This window comes from Mauremys mutica, chromosome 19 (genome assembly GCF_020497125.1).
Source record: "Mauremys mutica isolate MM-2020 ecotype Southern chromosome 19, ASM2049712v1, whole genome shotgun sequence".
NCBI classification, from domain to species: domain Eukaryota; kingdom Metazoa; phylum Chordata; order Testudines; family Geoemydidae; genus Mauremys; species Mauremys mutica.
The window spans coordinates 14872826-14893749 of NC_059090.1; the positions used below are offsets into that span (position 1 = coordinate 14872826).

At 42.4% G+C, this 20924-nt stretch overlaps 1 long non-coding RNA gene across 2 annotated transcripts; it reads right to left on the reverse strand.

The window, feature by feature from the left end:
- Positions 1 to 571: 571 nt before the first annotated feature.
- On the reverse strand, positions 572 to 19745 carry LOC123353023. 2 transcript variants are annotated; one of them, XR_006574354.1, is made up of 3 exons: positions 19204 to 19745; positions 17305 to 17405; positions 572 to 1156 (listed from the first exon to the last, which is right to left on the reverse strand). It is a non-coding gene; the product is annotated as an uncharacterized LOC123353023 (long non-coding RNA). The 2 variants fall into 2 exon arrangements; XR_006574353.1 differs by lacking the exon at positions 572 to 1156 and adding an exon at positions 16134 to 16314.
- Positions 19746 to 20924: the final 1179 nt, after the last annotated feature.

Consider the following 20924-nt stretch of genomic DNA (forward strand, 5'->3'; position numbering starts at 1 on the left):
CAGCAGGGAACGGGGAGTGGAGTGGAGGCAGCCCACCAAGAGCTTGTGGGGAAGCCAGGTTCCTGGCAGGGAGCTGCCAGCGGAGCTGAGAGACCAGGCTAATTACTGCGGTGGTTGTAAGTCAGCCTAATATAGGTCGACTTATGTTTCTCGTGTAGACATATCCTAAGAGAGGCATATAGAAGAAGAGAGACACTGCAGAGTCCATATGGAGACCATGTACTTAAACAAAAAAACCTAATGGGAGGACATTGGATGTTGATTAGAGCTGGGAACTAGGACTCCTGAGTTCTTTTCCTGAATTGCCCAAAGTAGTGAAAGGTAATAAAAATCCTGCTTGGGCTATTAAGGTTACTTTTATAAGCAATTTAATGTGAGTTGGAGACAGCAAAACTGGTACAAACTGGATGTGTTTATGATAAGAATCACCAATTATGGGTCTCCAGGGGTCACCACATTGCTATAGCAACACATCAAGATAGTGCTAGAACTAGAAATCAGCATCCACATATAAAAATAACTGGATAAGTTGTTTGATTGCATAATTTTAACGGGACAAGGTTGCATCCCTTTTTGCCCACTGCTTTTCTGGAAGTCACTGAGAAACTTGTTCCAGCTAAACTAGTTTGACAAGTTGAGACTGAACAGCTTGTGCTAAGCTCTGCTTCATGGTCATAGGTGACACCAGCCCCAACTTGCTCATCTATCTTCCCACCATTGGGCCTTTGCTTTTCTGATCCTGAAAGTCATCCTGATCAAGTGAGGCGAGGGTACCAAACAACATCTCTGCTTCCGATGTGTTCAGCTGAATCCTGAGCTTCCTGGGATGTGAGCTTGAGGTTCTTGATATCAACATCACCAGAGCATGTCATCTTTCCTACCCCATCTTATTTGTCCTCTTGTCTAATAAGAGTTTGGGTTAGCCAGCCAAGACAGCTTTTGCAACACTGTTGCAATTAAAAAGGAAAACTCTGTGCAATGTTTTAGCCCAAGTTTGGTAAAAGTTTGCCAGCCCTCAGAGGGTCTAACAGAGTCATGTGACTTGTCACTGGTTTCCCAGCACCTATGTTGCAAGCAAGAAAGACACAGCTAGAAGTTGCATTTTCAGTTTTCGCTTTTCTTCTCTCTCCTTGTGGATGCAGCTGTTTTCTCTTACCTTAAAAAAAGAAACAGCTTTGGGTCTTCAGCTAACTTTTCTCCCAAGAAATCAAATAGCTGTGTTATTACAATTAATAAAAGATTTAATACCATATCTGAATACCATCTCAAGAACTTTCAAAAAGGTTATCTTACCCTATAAAACACACTGTATAACTAAACAGAAAAAGGAAGGAAATTGTTAAAAATTTGGAAACTATGACTTCTAAAGTTTCAAACACTAATGATTTCTTCTATTTTTTAACTACATCATTGAGAAAGGGTGTTTATGGCGATTGTTACAATAGAAGGAAGTCAATGACAACTTGAGGTGAAACTTTGAACTACACTTTATGGTGGTGTACCAGTAAACAAGAGAGTTTTAGAATGCCCTATTCATGCTGGGCCTGAGACACTCCTCCTCATCAGTACCTCGGCTCTAGTTCCTGCTCTGGCATTGATCTCCTGTAGGGTTTGGGCAAGCCATTTAAACATACTACTGCAATTTTCCCATCTCTAAAATGGGAATGCTACTCCCAGAGATGTTCCAGTTAGTTATATTTGTGAAGGGTTGACATATTGGGATGTAAGAAGCTATATAAAAGCAAAGGTAAGGTAAGAGCAAATCTAATCCTCAACATCCTACATTGCTCGCAAATATCTGGGTAAAATGTTAAATTTAGCATTTTTTACCATTCAGTCAAAGCTAATGACCTTTGAAAGAGGACACCTGTGGCAAGATGCATTTGTTGAACAGTAATCCTGAAAAGTCAGAACTGTTCATCTATGGAATTATCTTTGAAATCAAAGGGTTTGTCCTATGCTTTTAAGGTGGTCTCTAGTGGGAGAAGGCCTCAAACTTATTTATTTTATATTCTTGCACTTAAAAACACAGTAGTGAGCTGATTTTCAGTGGCACTCACACTGCCCAGGTCCTGGCCACCAGCCCGGGTGGCTCTGCATTTTAATTTAATTTTAAATGAAGCTTCTTAAACATTTTAAAAACCTTATTTACTTTACATACAACAATAGTTTAGTTATAGATGATAGACCTACTAAAAACGTTAAAATGTATGACTGGCATGCAAAACCTTAAATTAGAGTGAATAAATGAAGACTCAGCACACCGCTTCTGAAAGGCTGCTGAACCCTGAGCTATATTATAGAGAAAGCAGGTAACAGCAGCAGGAATAAGTGACATCAGCCACTGCTCATTAGTTGTAGAGATCAGTGCACATTTTACACTAACAGTTTCTGATGTTTGTAATAAAAAAAATGTTACAGCAGTTCCTGCAGTATGCTACGATATCCTATAATTTCCCTGACCGTAGAAGAATCAAAAAGGCCAACTCCAGGAAAATTGATACCAAGTTTTACCTTGAGCCAGCTGTTTGGGTATAGACTGTGGGAGGTTAGTTAGCACTGTGGCGATATGCCTACAGCATAGCCACGATCAATAAGCCCCGCTGATGTAAATAATAGCATTTGACCTAATGCAAAATATTAATGCCTTTGAGCACTGCAGAACGAACACAGCTGTGGAAAGTGAGCCAGGTTCTATTCTGATTGTGCATTAGCCTCAAAAAATGTGGTAACAAAACTAGAACAAGTTCCAACTGCAGGAACTTGATTAGTGATGGCGATGCACAAGCCAGAAATAACCCAGCTTGGCTCTCAGGTTGTTGTGGGGGGGAAGATCATAGAGCAGGCAGCTGGGAACAAAAAATAATCTCTCGATTTGCAAACTGAGCAAATCACACAGAGACCAATTGAGACACAGAATTTCAGGCTCTGTCTTTCCCATTCTCTAACTTCCTATGTAGAAGAGAAAGCTGCTTACTTTTGAAATCCTACATTGCATCTTTTCTGCCTATTACCTTAGGGTTTCAATCTATTCACCACTGCCTTTGATTAAGTGCACTGTATTCTGAATTAATTGCCTAGGTTTGCTGACAGCTAATAGGTTATTGATTCTGTAACTTGTGCACCGTAATTTACTTTTCTTTCCTCCTTTATTAATTCAATCTGAGGGGAAAATAAACTAGTGGAATCCATACAGCAGCATCCAGTAACGGTTTAAGCAAGTATATTCTGCAAGTGCTGGAAGGGTTTGGCTAAAGAATTCAATTTGCAACCTCTCTCTTTAGTAAGTCTGTATCTACTGCATCCTTGGTGGACTATTAGTGGCAACATATGCAGTCTTTCAGATCTAAAAAACAACAACATGGGGCCTTGTGCGGGGGGTATGAAGTCAATGGAGTTGCACCAGTTTACACCAGTTGAACATCTGGTCCAAGGTATTTTCTCTGGTTTGAATCTGAATGTTTACAGTTGGGCCGGGAGTCCCGAGTTCTATTCCTGACCCTGCCACTGACTCACTGCGTTACCTTCAGTAAATCACTTATCCTCTCAGTACTGCATCTTTCCACACCTGCAAAGCGAGGGCTGTAATTCTCACCCACCTGAGTGACATGTGTTGATGTCTATGATTTTATTTGTATTGTGGTAGCATCCTTAGGCCCCCACCAGGATCAGGGCCCCGCTGTGATGGGTGTGATACAAACATCACAACAGTCCTTACCCTGAAGAGCTGACAATCTATGTGCGCAGGGCCAGTAAGAGCCTCCGTTCTGATCTCACTTATGCCAATTTTACACAGTGTAACTGCACTGAAGTCAGTGGCATTCCTGTGTAAATTGGGAGTACCTCTGCTGACTTCAACAGAGTCCCATTTGTGTAAGACTGGCGCGAGAGAGGTCAGACTCAGCCCTTCTCGTGCTTAGGTCTCCAAGTGCTTTACAAAGGTCAGTCTGCATTATAAGAAGAAACTATTAGAATGACTGGTCTATGGAGATTTCGGGCTGGTTGTCTTTAATAACTGCTAGTCAGGGAAGACAATGCACTAAGAACGGGCCGGGCTCCAACAGCCAAATGGGAGCAGAATCCAGTTGGAAAACAACACCAAGTGAATCAGGCTGGGAATAAGCCCCACTTTCCCTTCCCAGCCATCCTCCTTGTCACGTTTCCATCCACAAATGGCAAAACCTGTACTTCCAGTCTAAATTGGCTTATTTATATTAAACAATAGGAAAGAACGAACAGAAGTAAAGTATCCATAAGAGAGTACAGAGTGTATGACTCCTTTGTAACTTGCTACATGTAACCCACGTATGAAATGGCTGTTGAACACTACGGATAGAAATTTAGGCAGAGATTTTCAAAGACTGCAAGATCCCTTAAGGCAGCTTTGAAAAATCTCAGCCTTAAAATAAAAGGAAAAACAAAAGACTTCTATTTCAGAGCTACCTCCGCACATCACACTCTGATCTGTAGAGATCCTTGATATTACTATCCACTATTTCACATGACAGTAACTGTTTTATTTTCTCTCTTTTTCTCCCTAAATTATGGATTTAAGACCAAAACATTTTAGACTGCTGTAGGGAAAGCTATAATTTCATGCAAGATGAGAGCTCATCCTGCCACATGTTATGGAAGCAGGTTTTCACAGGGTTGTACATTAAAATGCAAAATTTCATGGGAAGAGGGGTAGGAGGGTAATGCAAAGATTGTGGAACAGAGTGGGATTAGGTTTAGGTTCTTTATGCAGGAGACTAAAAGAAAAACAACCAAGAATTTAAGGGTCAGATTTTCGTAAGATCTCAGAGCCACCTAAATAAGTGATCAGATTGTCAAGAAAGCTTGACTGCCAGTCCTCAACAGGTGATGAGCACTTTCTAAAAATTGTCCCCAACATTACTATGAAATACATCCATTTCCCCCCCACACTCAGGAGAAACATGCAACAGAACGTTTTAAAATATCACTATAAGGGGGCCAAATGACTCAGGAGATAGACCCTGTATTCCATAGAATTCACTGTAGGCTGCAGGTTTAAACTTCAGCTCATATCCGTGATGACTCAAGCCCACCCCCCTCGTCCCCCAGATGGCTGTTTAGCCAGGGTATGTCTACACTGCAAGGGAAGGTTTGATTGTAGCACAGGGAGGCATACCCATGCCAGCTTTAATCTAGCTAATGCAGAGAACAATAATGAAGATGTGATGGCATGGGCCACCAACCAGAGTACGACCCTCCCAGGGACACTGGGCACGTACACAGGTGCCCACATCACACAACCAACCACCAAAGCTGCCACCCTGGAGGGGGCCTTTCTGGCTCACCATCCATAAGTCCTGATGATGCTCCCCATGCCAAACTTCCACAGACTTCCAAGTGAAATTAACTTAGAGCAGCTGCAGCATCAGCCCCATAACAAAACACAACATCCCCAAACCATATCGACAGAATTAACAAGGAAGAGGAAAAGAGTAGAAAATAATGCCATCAGCTTGCAGCTCCAGGGGCTTCAAAAACACACCAAGGGATTTGGGTTTGCAATGAAATTTAAAAATAAAATGCATGATTTGAGGGGTGGTGGGGGAGGGTGCTACACGCATATTTAGCACCTGATCCTGTGGTAATTACTAATGCAAGTAGTGCCATTCAAGTCACTTGAGTGAATAAGGGTTGCAGGATCAAACCCTGACACATTAACTTTAGTCCATGGAAAAATTGTGTGCGTTCAGCAGAATCTGGCAGGATTTCATTCACAGGGGCCCTCTGCACCTCACTGCCTCTAGCGCTTCTGGCTCCCTCAGACGTTGGTTCTTTGGCTGTGCTGTGCGATGGAGCTCTAGGGAATGTGGAGGTGCTTGGAGTCAGCCACTCTGCTAACAACCTGAATCCTTATGCCAGCATGATTTAGAGGCTCGGATTGCGGCTGTAGATACCAGCTGCACAGAGCCAGTGCACCCGCTAGTTTTGTTTGCTTCTTTCTTCATTATAGGGCAAGAGTAGTAGCAACACATTTGTACTTTGCGTGGAATAACTTCTGGAAGCGGACTGAGGAGACGCCTGTGTTCTCTCTGCTCTTTATTTCAGAAGTGGTAAAATTTGCTCCTTTAATTGTCACCCTCACTTTCGAAAGTGAACTCTTTCCAGCTAATCAATCACATAGCTTAGTTGAGAGGAGACTGTTTGCTTAAGTGATGTTATTTATATGAAGAAATGATCCAGCTGAGGAGATTATGGAAGAGGGAGACACACATCAAGGCCCTAATTATACCCTGGGTGATCGCTACTTCCCACCACCCATGTAATGAGGTTAAGTGGTGTCCGCATAAAGAAATTAAAACTACTGATTACTCCTCAAGAAAGGTTTTTAATGACTTACAGCTATAAATGCAACACAGACAGAATAGGAAAAGAAAAGTTAAAGACCAGCATTGAATAAGGATTAATATAAATGACAAATTATACTGAAGACAAGCACAAGTAATATTATGCATCAGGTACTTACTACTCTTTTTAATACTGCAGCATTGATATAACCTGAGATCAAATTATTCCGACACCACTGTTTTTAATACTGTAGTGTCAGTACAACTAGAGATCAAATCAGCTCGCGCAACCCAGACTTCTTTACTCCGTTACTTTACACTGCATGCAACCAGACTATTTTACTTTAAAACCTTACCCTGCCGAGAATACGTTACCTTTTAGTCGACCGCTCTTTGCACTGGCCAGGTACAGATAAGTTGGTGTAGTTCAAGTTTCCTCGGTGCAGGGGGTGTAAAGAGTGATCTCTTTTAGGTCAACACACACAAACCCACCTGGGGCGCTACACATTTGATCTCATCTGCCCCCCTGTGTTTTGAAGCAGGTCAACCAATCAGGTGAGGCCAAATGTTTACTGTGGTAGTTATTTTGAAATTATGATCTATGCACAGGTGCACAGCTCATATTCTCCGAATACAGCCAATTGTCCTAACTGTGGTTAATTTGTCAGACACAAAAACATTTAAAACAGCCCAAAGAAGTGCTTGGCTGCTTTACACCTTGACCACAAGTCTGTATCTAATTTTGCAAAGCCTGCTTTTTGGAGCCGACCACAAGTGTACAATATTTCCTAGTTTGAATTTGCTACACTTGCTCTGGTTGCTATGCTTGACCTCTGAGCCTTCCGGAAGGTTCAGGCCTAGCATTGAATAAGCTTGACAATACTTTTGCTTGACAGGACTTTGTCACGGTAATCACACCTGCAAGAGCTGGTTTTTCTGACACTGAAAACTCCCATATAATGCAGATGCAATTGTATAGTGTTTCTCGTGCCAAATATCTCTCCAAGAGGTCTTGTTGAGCAAATATGATGTTGTTTAGCAAGGTTACAAGTCTGGTTGCTAAAAGGCAGTTGTGTTGGTGTTCTATACTAGGATTTCTGTAAGGCTGTGACGGGGTTCGACTCACCACCGCTGGTGCCCCCTGCCGGTCACTCCGGGAATTAGCTCTTGTCGGCTACGGAGCACCCTCTGTGCGTGGCGTCTCGCCCATTGTCTGCTCTGCTGGTTTGGTACCCGCGTTGCTCCCCCCTCGGTGGTGTCTGCTTCAGGACACTGCTCTGAGGCAGTGCCCACTACTCCAGTCTCACCCCCTTCGGGGAGGAGGGGGGGGTTAACAGCAGTCTTTCGGCTTGCTCCTGCTTCAGTGGCCAACCCCAACCCCAAAATCTAGCCCCTCGCTTCAGGGGCAAGTTGCAGTCTGTCTTGGCAACACCCCTCTGTGGCCAGGTGCAGTGTAATGGGGGGGGGGACCAGGCCCACCCGCTACTCTGGGTCCCGACCCAGGGACCCTCTAATGGTAGCCTCTCTCTGCCCTCCTTCTCTCCCCTCTTGTCCGACTATGGGCCACTTCCCCTTTGGCCCTGTGCACCTTCTCAACCCTTTTTAACAGGGCCGCAGGCGGGCAGGTAAGCGGGTTGGAGCTCTCCTCTGCTCCCCTGGAGCCTGCCCAGCACTGCTCTGTCCAAGGTGCTAGCTCCTTCCCTCAGGAGCCAGTCCTTCTCCCTTGCCAGCCAGGGAGAGACTCATCCCCGTCTCTGTTAGGCAGCCTTTATACAGAACATAGCTCGGCCCTGATTGGCTCTCCATAGGCCTTTGCTGATTGGCTGCTGGCCTGTGCAGCCTCTCTGGCCTGTTCTAGCCCTTTTTCTCAGGGAGTGGGTCAGCCGCCACACCACAAAGGCATGTAACTGTCTACTTTTAAAAATTAATATGTCCCATATTAAATGGATTAACAACTGGTTCTCAAAGTGTAGTTGCTAATCAAGAGACATCAGCAAATAGAAGAAAGTTTCTGGTCGGGATGGAAATAGTATTTAAAAAAATAACCGTTTATTTAAATTGTATCGGTTAAACATTTAACTGTTAAGTTCACAACACAGGCACAGGAACTTGGGATGCGGGGGGATGCTGCAGCATCACCACATTTTAAACGGGGTACCGGCTGCCGCCCCATGCCCAGGGTCCCGGCTGCCGCCCGGCACATTAGGCATTTAAATGTTAACAGAATACATTACTGGTAAGACTGATGCTTATCGGTTAATCGGCTACTTCCCTAGTTTCTAGTAAACTCCCACAGGATCCATTTTTGGCACAACGCTGTTCTTAAGTGGATGTGTGCAATCATCAATGCAAAGCTGTGTTAGTCCTTAGAAAGACAGCAAATTGTTATCAAGTTTCCAACAATTTTGCACTCCTCCCTGCAGTTTCCAAGGTTTACCATCACCCTTTCCATATCTGAATCCCCTACATATGCTTCTCTGGTATTGAGAACAGTAAACACTAAGGTCTCAATCATGAATTCTTTCCTCTTTCTTCTGTTGGGAAAGGGGTAAGTATGCCCCTTCTACAGGGAATTCAGCTTCCCAAACAGTCCACACCCCAGTATATGCAGAGACCATAGGCTTGGCACTGGCTGCTGGCTCATTGGGAGCCATCTGAGGTTCAGCTCTGCCAACATCTTACCAACAATCCCCTCTCAGAATTACTCCATGTTTATGGTCCACTTCACAATTTCCTCACCTTCTAGGGAGATCTAAAGATTGTGAGCAAACCCCAGCTTCAGTGGGAGACTGAAATTAAGCATGTTTTTGTGGTTCTCTCTCCCACTCGGTCTTATTAAGATCAGCTCAGAACTACCAGCCACACAGTTGCCCTGTGACCTCTCGTCTGGCTAATCCCAACTACTCCCATTAAAGTTCCAAGACTCAGGGCTGGTCTATACTGAACAGGTACAATGGCATAGCTACATCTCTAAAGGGTGGGAAAAATCCACACCCCGAGAAATACAGTTAAACCGACCTGACCCCTGGCATCAACAGCGCTACGTTGATGGAAGAATACTTCCACTGACCTAGCTACCATCTCTTCGGATGGTTGATTAACGACAGTGACAGGAGAACCCCTCCCGTTGCTGTTATAAGTGTTTACAGTTACACTGTATGTCTTGAAGCCCTGAGCAGGGCACTGCACAAGCAGCAGGAGGCTGCATGAGAGGAGAGTTCAAAGAAATAGGAGATAAAAAAAGCTGCTTTCATTTTTTTTTTTAAAGAATAAAGAGATTTCACCAAAAATGCGTTGAAAGAAGCAGAGGATTTGCACCGAGCCGGAGCTAACGTTGCATGAAATAGAACTGAATATGTGAATGTGAATGTGAAAAGGGAGGGGAAGAGGTGAGCAGGGGTGTGTGTGGATGGGGGGGAAGGGGGGGCATCAGGGAACAGGGGGGTTGGTGGACAGGGGGTGGGGGCCAGGCCATGCCTGGCTGTTTGGGGAGGCCCAGCCTCCATACAATTTCTGAAACCCGATCCAGCCCTGTGCTTAACTGCTCTGCTGAATCGGAGCCATGGGGTACATCTGCTCTGTAATCATTGCGTGACTGCAGCACTTGTACACATACCCACGCTAGTTTTGTTCCACCAAACAACAATAGCAGTGAAGCTGCGGCAGTATGGTAGCGTCAACTCACGCAGTACCCTGGGGATGTATTCGAGTGGTTAGCCCTCGCCAAGTAGGCTACACCAAAACACTCCACTTAGCTCCCTGCTGGACAGTGCTGAAATGGTGTGAGGCGGGATAGAGGGCAGGTAGCTTCCTTATTTTTTGTTTTTAAGGACTGGAGAAAAAAAAATCTTTAGCCGTCTTTGGCAATCTCATTCTATTGCTTTCAATGGAAGTGAACAGCCTAAGACTAGCCTCTACACTGCAACATCAAATTACTGTCCAATACAGCCACAATAAATCAAAGAGTGACATTTCATTGGGTGAAGGTTTGTCTAGATGTTAATCTAAGTCGCCTATCTGAGCTAATAGCCAGGAACAGAACAATTGTTTCCCAAACCAGCACTTTTCCTATCTTTAAAGGTTACAAATCCATTTTTCTTCTTGAGGTTAACACCACATCCGCTTAACTTGATCACTGCACCACCTTGTGGCGAAATCCTAGTTCACTTACCGTACCCCTGCATCTGAAGCTTATTCTCGCTTTAAAATGTTTCTTCTTGTACCTATTGAGTCACATTCTACTCTCAGTTATGATTGTGCCCGGTTCACTGAAGCGAGAGGGGCTGCATGGGTGTAACCGAGAGTGGAGTTTGGCCCAATCTAGCAGAACTGGCTTAAAATTCTTCTATAAGTGGAAAATTGAAAAAGACAAAACACGCATGTACTGAAGATAGGGAAGATGAAGAATGGAGATATTACTGATTTTACCATATTGCTAATGCATCACCTTGGCTTTCTTGGTAGTTGTCCAGGACACTGTTGTTTGAGCCCAGATAATGATCCCTGTTAGGTTTTCAGGGCAGTTGGTAGTTTTGTTGGTAGTTTTTTTCCCCCACACCCATTTGGCACCGATGTACTATCTAAATAGAGAGCATCTGGTCATCAGATCCTGGGAAAATTACAGAAGCAATGATCTCAGCCTCTGAGCATGAGTGGAGAAGAGAACATGGCTATTGCTGATTTCAGTACCCATACCTAGTGGCCAAGGCGTAAGCACCCACCGTTAGCTCTGCTGAGGAAGATTCAGGTTTTACATCTCCGACTAAGGCATTTTGATAGGCTACAGAAGGGGGAAGCGTTTGCTAGGATGTAGGGCTCAGAGGAAAAACTTTTTTTTGGCCTCACGCTAATATCAGGGTAATCCTAGTTTGTCAGCAGCATGTGTCCCTTTGGGAGTTCCTCACTTTCCCTTTGCCCCTACTTGAGGATGGGGTGTGGGGGAGGGAAGGCTGGAAAAAATAAAGTACCCCTCCCTGCACTTTCAAAGCAAAGGAATGAAGTCATGCAGCTGAGCTCCCATTTCATTCTGAAATCAGCTCTAACTGCGATTAATCTCATTTTCCCAAGACCGTCTGAAACTGACTAAGCCTCAAACATTAACATATGTTAAGGAATTTCTCCCCCCCCCCCCCTTCCTTTTACTAAATACGAGTGCATTGATTTAATCGTAATAGCAGCCAGCTAGGCAAGAAATTGAGCTTGGCTCACACACTGTAGCTTTGAAGTGGGGTTTGTTGTGTGTTAGTAGCAGGAATTTATTAAATAATGGAATTGTTGTTTCTTCAACAATGGTAACATTAATATGCATGTGTGCCTGATTACTTTACAACAACGAGATTGCAAGCCTCTAACCAGCACTTATAGAAAACACCCCATCATTTATTGCAAATTAAACAGACAAGAATTAGAAAATCTTTAAAATTCAACCACTTTCCTTGAAGACCTTTTTCTATTACAGATGTATACCACTATCTACACTGCTATATGACTTTTGGGACATTGAGATTACACAGCCCACATCACTGCTCTATTCAACTCCTCTCCATAATCCTCTACCCTCCCATTTCCTGGGGCTTGTTCCTGCAAAGTGTCTAGCACGACAGCCTGGCTCCAGCAAAGCACTTAGGCACATGCTTCACTTTAAGCATGTGACTAGTCCAATTGAGTTAAATGAGATTTCAAGTTGAGCATACGCTTAAGTGCTTTGCTGAGCACCAGGAGGGATTGGAGCCCTGCTGAATCACGTTTCCTACTATTGCCCTTGGCTGACAAAGCTCTGCACCCTGCCCTACATCATCCTATCTCGCCAACTATGTGCCTCTACATGATACCAGCCATACGACTCCCTTTGTCTCCTTTTCCCATTCCCATTCCTCTTCCACGCTACTCTCTATGGCTGGGTCAGCCTAGGTCAGCGCACCAGGCTCCCAGCCTCTGTTCATTTAAATCCCTCCTGAAAACTCACTTGTTCCACAAGGCTTACAAACACTAACCCATGTCAATCCAATGCCCTCACCAATCCCACCTATGAAAACCTCTGCATCTCTTTTGGCGTTCTCGTCTGATCTTTCTCGGTTTTGACTGTGAGCCCCTTGGGGCAAAGGCCTCCTCTAGCCGCCATAAACAGTTGACCACATGTGAGAGCTTAAGAAAGAATAAAAAAGAATATATAAAATAGACACCTGTATGGTTTGAGATCTACTGATGAGAAGCACTATGTAAGAACTAGGTATTATTATTACTACAAAACCCTTTCTTGACTACACAACAATTGCTATAATTTGAACACAACAAAACACAGAGCCTTTCTTCCCAAAGCACTTTACAAACTAGTGGCCTAATGCTGCCAGAATTTACTAACGAGTGCAGTGCTTACTCTTGAGTAGTCCCAGTAGTCAAGCGCATAAGCCCTATGCTTAGCAGTATTAACAGATGGGACTTACATACATACAGCACCTCTGAAATACAGTTGCCTCAGAGGGAAGGCAGCAACCAGGGAGAGAAGAAACTTAGAATAACCCCCCTCCTCTTTGAAATTACCCTGGGTTCATTAATGGTCACCCAGAGCACAAGGCCTCAAATATTATGACAGCTATCCTAGAAATAGAAGACCTACGTTTTCCTTCATCAAACTCAATTCATCACCAAAAGGTTGCAACCCCCAAGCTGGGATCTGAACTTGTGTTTCCAAGGTATCCCTTTGGCTTAGGTCACTGTGTTTTGCAGTGGCTAAAATTTCCAATGAAAAGAAATGAATCCTTAGCATGTGCACCAAGGGGACACATCTTTCAGTTAACAAACACTCTTGTAGGCTTACTTTATAAGGAAACAAAAGTGTCACTTTTTCCAAGCTCACATTTTTTTCCCTACCCTATATAAGGATAAACGTTTGCTCCAAACCTATTTCAATGACTAAGTTCGGAGCCAGAGTTTGGTAGCATCCACTAAAACATAGTGAACCTAGCACTAGCATAGATATTTCAAATGCTAAATGAGATGCAAGCATGTGGCTTTTGGGAGTTGGCGTTTAATAGTTAGTTGTTCCTAATTTATTCAGTTGAAGTAGCTCACAATTGTCAATGTTGAAGGACTGATGCTGTTTTAACTTGTCCATGGACTAGTGCATTATGGTTATGAATGAACTGCCTGCAGAAAAGTGCTTTCAGAATGATATTAATGTATGTCTCCTTAGGAAAGATGTTAAAAAAATAAGAAACAGAAAACATCTTGACATCTCAACGCTGTATGAGCAAAAACTGGCAGTCATCTTCTCATATGAAGATTAATTCAGAAATGCCTACATACTACTCTTGGTAAATACATCACAGGATTAATCTATAATAGAAGGCAGGCAGAAAAATTTGGACGACTATGTGGTTAGAGAGAGAGAGAGAACCTGTATTTATTTTATGAAGGACAAAAGTTATTTGTTCTGTGCACCTGAAGGCTAATGATTCATATACAAGTCAGGGGATTCCATTGCTGTATCTTGAGTTCAGAGGCCCTGATTCTGCAATGAGACTTATGAGGGCAGACCCTCGTGCCCATGCAGATCTCATGACACGTCTGGAGCCAGAGCATATTGCTTGCAGGCAGCCTGACTTGCCAAAATGGCTTGTCTGAAATAATGGAAGTAGTCTCCCTTCAGTCACAGAGTAAAAATATAACACATGAGCACACCCAAATGTAGGGTTTCATCTTTGTGTTCAATTTTTAAAGGTTGTGTCTTAGTAACCATCCATAATTATCTGTGGCACTTCAGGATATAGTCTTGTTGATGGCGAGAGAGAATTTGGTTTTTCATATTAAAGTTTAAAACAAAATTGTTACACAGCATGAATGAATGATGAAATATATCGTATTTAAGAACACAGACTATTGGGTGTGCTGTCAAATGCAATATAGGAGGAGATGTGTCCCATTTTTAGTCCTACTGCTTCTAATACCAAAACTACAAAGGATAAACATTTTACACTTGATTAAGATAATTAGTAGTTCATTTCAAAGTGGCTCATTTAAACAGAAATTGTGGCAATTTTTAGAGTGGTACCGCCCAGAGAGAGGGGGAAAAAAACCTATTAGTAATAACAATGTATGCTTCAATATCACCACCTGAGGATCTCACTGACCTTTAACGATATTAATGAATTAGTATTACCACCGTGGGTTGACAAGAATCCTCTCTCTGTCTGACAGAGGGGGAGACAAAGGCATAGGCAAATGCCGTGACCTGGCCCAGGTCACATGGCAAGCCTGCGGCAGAACCAGGAACTGAACTCAGACCTCCTGGCACTGAGTCCTGTGCTTTAGCTACCAACCAAGCCTACCCTTGATGGAAGGGGTCGCTGGCAGAACTTGGCTATCTGTGGAATTTCAATTCAGTACTGAAGTTCACGTAGGTACCTTTCCAAACTTTAACCTAAGTGACTTAGAAGCCTAAGCACCATTGACTTTGTGCTGCAGTGAGAGAGCAGGAGATTGAAAGCAAGAGCTCAGAGGGAAAGTGAAGTAGAGGATTTGCCATGTCTTCCCGCAGTGACAGAAGGAAAGAGAAGTATCAGGAACTCCAGTTGTTACCTCCTTGAGAGCACTCCAGCTTTTACTCTTACATTTACATTGCAAGTTTTTACAGGCACATTGGGTATTTATGCACCTTCACCCACATTGGAAATGGAGCCTCCACATGGGACTATTCTTTTCTTTCCACTTCATTACATGTCTAATTCTGCCTTCAGATGCCTGCATGTGACTCTGCTTCATGACTGCAGGCACCTCACAAACTCTATGGGCAGAGATCAAAGGTCACTACCATCTGATGGTTGCTTGTTGGCCTATGTGAAAATGAGCTCAGTGGTCTCAGTGATGTTTCTACTAACCAAGTACCTGCAACACAAAAACAGTCACAAATAGCCTCCTCGGTGGCCGTCTCAGCATAAAAAAGTATAATCACCTCCTCACCACAGCAGTGGCCACTCCGGATCAGGATTGAAACTTCCGGTCATAACCTATAGTATGTGTTCGGTGTATCAGGGCACCTTACATCAGCACTGAATTCTCTCATAAACGAATAGCAACATGACATTCCCATCTCAGACTGGGAGCCATTCTTGCTTTCAGAATCTAATGTTTATCATTATTTTCTTGCAGCCTTAATCTTTTGATAGGTTTTAAATTTATTCATGGACTTGAGTTTAGCTCTCATTAAGCTCTGGGGGCGCAAGCCGCCACTTTCTCTCAAGCTTTTGCTACTCAAAATAATTTTAATTCAAGACCTTTCCGTTGCTTATTTCCTAATAACTCTGCAAAACCAAATACATTGCAAATGAAATGCAAATGAATCCATTTTATTTTCCCCACAGAAGGACTGACTGTTATATATTTCATGTTTATGAAACAGAAGTTATTAAAATTGTGCATTGATTGAACTAAGGATGAGCCTTTGTTACACATTCATTTAAGCAACAAATGGCGTTTGAGGATCCCTGCTGGGAAACTATATTGTTTACATCATTTAATCAACAAACCACCAACAAATTGAAGGTCATTAATGGTGAAGACAGTTAATCTATAATAGCTATTTATGATTGATACCATTGTCTTATAACGTCAACCAAATTCCAGCTAATAAAGTGTCTTCTGAATGTAGATAAATATTTCCAAATCAACACCTTATAGTTTACTCAGCAGGAGCACTTCCAATTTGCAATCTTAATAAGCTAACATATATTAGAAAAGAGCCCTTTGTTAATAAAAACAAAGGTTTTAAAACAAAAACAGTAGCCACGTAGCTAATTCATCCACTGACTACATAAAAATAAAAGCCCCAGCAAGCTAAACCATCAAGCAAACATTTGCGGAGTTGCTTCAATCTACCCAAGGTCTGTGAGAGTATACAATGGCCATTAACATCAGCGGAGTTTGTAGTCTTGTTTAATCAGAGGTCAGATTCTCTTGCAGCCCAAACTTGTACACTTTCTACAGGATGTTTTTAAACCTTTAAAATAAATAAACTTTCTATGTATAACACATCATCTGAGAAATGTATTTTGTTTTTTTTCCAACAAAAATGCTGAACAAGTTTACAATATACTGTACTAAAACTACGCCAAGAAAAAAAAACCTGCCTCACATTTGTTATAATACAAAAAGTGCTTTTGATTACATTTCCATTTCACAACACAGCAGAACAGACTGTGATTCTATTAAGGATTTTAATTAAACAGTGTTTGAACAATCAGTGTTTCATAGCGCTCTGCTTCGCATTCAAAAAAAGAAGAATCTCATTAGTAACCACATGCAGTTTGCATGCTCCATTGAACAGGTCAGAAACTTACTCTGAAATATAGTGCTCTATGTTCTTGATAAACCAAACGTTTTGGGTAACTATTGCATAGCTATGCTATTTCTTTTGTAATAACAAGAATACAGTTTCACTTTGTTATTTATTGTAGTTTACAGAAACATGCTGACTTTTCAAAATATTTGTATATGTGCTTCCTGGGTTCACATACTATATTGATATATTTCTGCACCACAAACTACATTCTGTAGCCTTGCTGGATTACAAATGAGATTTAAAAATGTAAACCCCAATCCTGCAAAGATTTAGGTATGTGGTGAATTTTAATTATGGGAGGAGCTCCAATGGATGAAAGCTTTAGCAACATTGGAGCCTTATACTTATTCTGTCAATTTGAGAAAATAAGAAATGGGATAATGAAGAACAAAGATCTATGTAAAAAATTCATTTAAATGACCATTTAAGAGAGTACAACTACAATGTTTTAGAGACATCAAAAACATGTAGCAAAACAGGTTAATGTGAAAGGTAGGGGGCCAATTAGCTTGTGATGCGCAATGAGAAACTCATGATTCAGAGAAAAGTTTTGGTTGAACAGGGGTTAGAAAAAAAACAAAGATTATTTTTATATTAACTATTCCTCACACTATATAAAAACTGGTTCTTTAGGTAATTACAACCTACCTCCCAGATGGCCTCAGTAGTTTCTTTTGAATCTGGATTTTCTTCATTTCCTGGTCTAAATGGTTGTCTTTCAGATCACACCTAGAGATCCACCTCCTTTGCTGCAAAACAAAACATGGAAGTGATCAGATTAAGATAGTGTTGTTATAAAATTATCTCAACTCTTTCATCTGCATCTCAGCCCATTTTGATTTTCTAGGTATGATTTGGGGTTGTAAGCATTCTGACACAAGGCACTGTGTGTCTTCATGTTTACATCTTCTTTCGCCTCCCACTTGTCTATTTAAAACACAGTACAAGCTTTTTAGGGCAGGGACTCTTACTCTGTGTTATACAGTGCCTATCAGGAGGCGCCGATCTTCATTAGGGCCTACAGGCACTACCACCAAAAATAATGTTTTTTAAAAAATTGTACAATACAACAAAGAAGAAGCCCAAGTGTTGCCATTTTACAGGCCAGCAGTATCCCTATTTCAGTGATAGGTGAAGTGAGTTGGGGGTGCTGATGATGGAAACCATGTAAACTATATATTTGGTGTTTGTTAATACTACTTCAAGGTAGGGGCTGCGACAGCACCCACAGCACCACTGAAGCGAGTGCTGCATGTAGTTTGAAGTCCTTTCACAGGCAGTGACCCCATGTTGTTGTTATTAATCGTGTTATGGATAGTAGTGCATTGTGCTAGGTGCTGTACAAACTAGTAGATGGCTCCATCCCAAAGAGCTTACTATCTAAATAGACAAACCCCAGGGGGATGCAGAAAAGGATAGAATACAACAGCAGAATGAACAATGTGGTGGCAGCAAATGGCAGGTTAGTTCCATTTTTTAAAATGGGTTTTGTTAGTTAGGAGCGGGATCACCTACATGTAAGGAAAAGGGAAGACAGGGTGAGGGGTCTAGGGTGGAGTGAAGGTGAGGTGAAGAGAATTTGAGGGAGAAGAGAGGGTTGGAGCATACAGCACAGAGCAGAGAAAGGCCAGTCAGAACTGCAGAAAAGTTCTCCATATCCAGAGCTCTGTGCTTTGGTTGCTTCTGCTCCTACCTCCTAGAGTCTCTGGCTGGCTCCTTTCTGCAGTTTTCTCTTAAGCCCACAGGGAAGGGAGAAGAGTGGCCCCAGCTAGGCTCCATTTTACATCTGACCCCTCAGTGCAGCAGTCCCTGATTTGGTTGTTTCTGGTAGCATCAGTGGCTGGCTCCTCTGCAGTTTTCTTTCCTCTTCAGCTCTGGCTGGGCCCAATTTTCTCCCTTCCCCCGAGTGCAGCAGTCCCTACCAGCTGGAGTCTCTAGTCTATGAATTTGTGAGATGAAGTTATCTACAGTCAGCTTGGTTTGTATATTGCTAGCAACAAGGTCCAACTTCTTGCAACGTATCTTTAACAATTTTTTTTTGTTGAGAAAAATCAGCACGACAGGAGGCCAATACTACCAAAAGCAAGTTAAATTCAAAATCTCTCCCATAGTGACACCAAGTGGGCAAACATCAGTAATTTTTCAGTGGTGGTAAATGGCTAGTTCCACAGCCTCAACAAACACATTCAAAACCAAAGAGATTATAATGAAGTAATCTTCGATACCCCACCTTTTTACAATAAAACCAGATACTGGTGTGGTAGCATATCAAATAGCGGACATGAAGTTTCTCTATTCTAGAATCCTAGCTTTTTAGCCATAGCAAAGTTGATCTCAGACCCAGACAAACTATTTACTTTCCCCACACAGGGGTTGTAACAAAAAGTCAAAACGAACAAAGTTGTGCCGATTCATCATATTGGCTCACTTTTATACTAAATCCACAGGTGCTACCCCCTTCACTTTTTGCATTGTAGTCTGCAATCCAGGCCAGGGGTTAATTCTGACCTTTGCACAGAACGGCACTAGTGTAATATAAATGCTTACCACTGATAAAGAACATGGGTATGTTGGACAGAGTCTCCTCTAGGTTCTCCACTGACTGGAAGTGAATGTTACCCATTTTCTACCTAGGCAGTTGTATCCATCTCAGAGCTAGGACAGGTGGGCTGAAGTAGATTAGTCTTTCAGTTAGTAGTATCACTGACCACCATCACGTATCAGCTCCTTAGAGCAAGATCTGGCACTGCAGTGCTCTGCCTCAGTTTCTCCCTCAGGCTCTTGAGCAGGGAACTTCACAGATTCTGCACTTTGGTTACATGTCTGGGCTCAATTATTAAAACCAACTTAAGTCTTCCAAACCCAAAGATAAAGTCCTCAAAGTCCAAATCTGACAATGTCCAACAGACTACAAATCATACACAGGAAATCTTCTGCCACCATCCTGCTGACCTTCAACAATGGTTTCACCATGTCTTTACTAAAGAAGCAAATTCAGCCCCTTTCCTGGGCACCCCTGCTGCATGCTCGGTGTTCCTGGGCTCTGCAGGGTGCTTCCTTTCTGTTTTAGCTGAGCACTGTCTCCCACGAGGCCCCTTTCCACACAGCCTCCCCTTCCTTAATGACAGCCTGACTCCTTATAGGGAACACCTGCCCCCACCCCCTCAGCTGCATCTCATTAATGAACAGACCTGTCTGGCCCCAAGTTCCTAAACAGGCAGACCAGTTATAGCTGAAATTTAAGCATATGAGCTCTTTCATTCCCTACCCCATAAATGAATTGGGATAGGTTAGTATAAGCAAATATCTTATGTCTGTACTTTTTACTATAACTTAGACATTGACAACTTTCTGATACAAGGAGGAAACCAGTACTTCAGCTTTATAGAAAAAGAGCCTTAATGTCAAATATTAAACTTGAAATGTTGACCTACCGTACAAAGGAGTGGCTAAATGTCACAGCTCACTAGAAAACAATCTCCTTAACACCTTAAAAATGTGGCTTCTTTCCATGCCATTTTCATTACACCCAAGCATGTTACTTAACAATCCTCTCCTAGTGGGGGCATTTCCTTTACAGCTTTCATTAACCAGTTGTTTGAAATTGGTATTTGTCTGCAATATACACAATTCTGACTGAACTGTTACCCTGCCCTCGCTACCTCTGCAAATCCTGCTGTGGGTGGGAGACCTTCAGCATTCATTTTATTCCTCAAGAGAACCTGCAGTTTAAGGCCAAAGATAGTGGTGATATAGAAACCCTTCTTTCAGTTTTGTTTACTGTGGAATTACTTGCTTGAAAATTCCATTGTGGCTCAAACTTTTTCACCTTTCTACAAAACCTTGTTAATCACCTGGTGTTTTATATGATTGCTTAATGGATTGCTCATTCATTGATCTGCCCACCTAAAAGATTAAGATACATGTTTACTACTGAGGAGGAAGAGTTCCTCCTTAAAGTATCTAAAGAAATCAGTGAATTGTAAACAAATATGTAAAAAATGAAGAGCAGCAGCTGAGTATGAAGAGACTTCTGTGCAGCCAGCACATTTTAAATGTTACTTGCTCTAACTAAAGGCAGCAAAGAATCCTATGGCACCTTATAGACTGTGCCACAGGATTCTTTGCTGCTTTTACAGATCCAGACTAACACAGCTACCCCTCTGATACTCTAACTAAAGGGTTATTGCAGTAGGAAGCAGTCATTTAAAGTTACACACAGTGTTGCAGTTGTGGGTGTTAAGAGACAGGTGAGGTAATATCCCTAA